This window comes from Chiloscyllium punctatum, unplaced genomic scaffold (genome assembly GCF_047496795.1).
Source record: "Chiloscyllium punctatum isolate Juve2018m unplaced genomic scaffold, sChiPun1.3 scaffold_525, whole genome shotgun sequence".
In the NCBI taxonomy this organism is placed as follows: domain Eukaryota; kingdom Metazoa; phylum Chordata; class Chondrichthyes; order Orectolobiformes; family Hemiscylliidae; genus Chiloscyllium; species Chiloscyllium punctatum.
The window spans coordinates 30,001-32,500 of NW_027310259.1; positions in this window are offsets into that span (position 1 = coordinate 30,001).

Genomic DNA, 2,500 nt, shown 5'->3' on the forward strand with positions numbered 1-2,500 from the left:
TACTCCGCGGGCGACATGGTGGCGGTGATCCTGCCTCCGTCGCTGCGGTGCGTTGGGGCACGCATCGCCTCTTGGCGCCCTGTTTTTTTTCAACAATAGATGTATGTCTCTGCGGGCCGCACCAGGCTGGTGCTCCCCACAGCTTCACGCCACCCTGCTCCGCCCGCACGCCGGCGTGCAGGTGGCTGCTGCTAAAGGTGGGGAGTGTATGTGCGGTCCGGGTGGCTTTCCTCTGGCGAGGGAGAGACCTTAAGCAAACTCAGAGACAAATCTTGACGGTCGATCACTCGTAAAAATAAAACGTGACAAACTTTGTGTTGGTTCAAGTACGAAAGGATCTCTGTCGGCTTGGGGGTACGCCCGTTTCCCGTTTCAACTTGTCTCGCGAGGGTGGTTTCGGGGCCAGCAGGAGAGCTCGTCGGGGTAGCAGGCCCTGCAGCCGTGGTCACCGCCAAACCCCCACAACTCGAGCAAGTGAAAAAAAAAGTAACAGGAGCGAAAGCATCTCTGTCGGCTTGGGGGTACGCCCGTTTCCGTTTCAACTTGTCTCGCGAGGGTGGTTTCGGGGCCAGCAGGAGAGCTCGTCGGGGTAGCAGGCCCTGCAGCCGTGGTCACCGCCAAACCCCCACAACTCGAGCAAGTGAAAAAAAAAGTAACAAATAAGAAAGGATCGTCGGCTTGGGGGTACGCCCGTTTCCGTTTCAACTTGTCTCGCGAGGGTGGTTTCGGGGCCAGCAGGAGAGCTCGTCGGGGTAGCAGGCCCTGCAGCCGTGGTCACCGCCAAACCCCCACAACTCGAGCAAGTGAAAAAAAAAGTAACAAATAAGAAAGGATCGTCGGCTTGGGGGTACGCCCGTTTCCGTTTCAACTTGTCTCGCGAGGGTGGTTTCGGGCCAGCAGGAGAGCTCGTCGGGGTAGCAGGCCCTGCAGCCGTGGTCACCGCCAAACCCCCACAACTCGAGCAAGTGAAAAAAAAAAGTAACAATAAGAAAGGATCGTCGGCTTGGGGGTACGCCCGTTTCCGTTTCAACTTGTCTCGCGAGGGTGGTTTCGGGGCCAGCAGGAGAGCTCGTCGGGGTAGCAGGCCCTGCAGCCGTGGTCACCGCCAAACCCCCACAACTCGAGCAAGTGAAAAAAAAAAGTAACAAATAAGAAAGGATCTCTGTCGGCTTGGGGGTACGCCCGTTTCCGTTTCACTTGTCTCGCGAGGGTGGTTTCGGGGCCAGCAGGAGAGCTCGTCGGGGTAGCAGGCCCTGCAGCCGTGGTCACCGCCAAATCGCCACAAACTCGAGCAAGTGAAAAAAAAAGTAACAAATAAGAAAGGATCGTCGGCTTGGGGGTACGCCCGTTTCCGTTTCAACTTGTCTCGCGAGGGTGGTTTCGGGGCCAGCAGGAGAGCTCGTCGGGGTAGCAGGCCCTGCAGCCGTGGTCACCGCCAAACCCCCCACAACTGTTGGGCGCCTACCTGCGCGGGGCAGGAGGACACTTTCCGATTTCAAATCTCCGTTTGCCGAGTCCACCCCGAACGCACGCGGGCGGGCGGGTTCGCATCACCCTTCGTCACAAGGGGCGAAGCCCGTTCCACCGTCTCGTCAGTAGTGCCGACCGGTCTGTGATCGACGAGGGGAGCCACACCAGTCCGGCCCTGCTGCTTGGCGGCACCGCGTCGTCGGGAGCTCGCGACAGACGGAGGGTTTCGGTGTACTCTCCAGCCACGGGAAACGAGCCGGTGATGCAGGCGCCGGTCTTTCGCTCCCAAATCGGCTGGGTTTACATCGTTGCTATCTAGTCACGCTCCCTTCAAACCCGACGGGTACCTATTCCCCTCACCCCGTCTGTGCGTATACAGCCTCTTTTGCACTTGCGGGATGGGGGTGGTGGTTTAAAGACTCTCGAGTTGCCGCCCGTCGGTCTCCGAGCTCCGTGCAGTAAGTGATCCCCAGCGAACTGCCAGCAGGGCGAACGAGCGATCCCGCTCTCGGTCGGGGCGCCTGGCGTCGATCGGTGGTCGGTGGCTTGCGGGCAAGCTGCGCTGTGAGTGTGGGAACGAGTATGACGAGCCGTTGCCGCGACTCCCAGTCCACCTCGGCGGTGGCTGGGCCGGGCGGGCGTCTGCTCGGGCGAGTGCCGCCCCCGCCTCCTCGCAGGAAGTCCGCTCGCCGACACGCCGCCACGTGCACGCGTCAGTGACGCTGCCGAACCGATGGCCGGTGCCCGTTCCCGCCTCTGCTTTTCCTAGGGCAAAGCTGCTGCACGCCTCGTGATACTAGGCGGGCGACATGGTGGCGGTGATCCTGCCTCCGTCGCTGCGGTGCGTTGGGGCACGCATCGCCTCTTGGGCGCCCTGTCCTCCTCCCCCCAATAGACGTATGTTTCTGCGGGCCGCACCAGGATGGTGCTCCCCCATCGCTTCACGCCACCCTGCTCCGCCCGCACGCCGGCGTGCAGGTGGCTGTAGCTCAAGGTGGGGAGCGTATGTGCGGTCCGGGTCGCTTTCCTC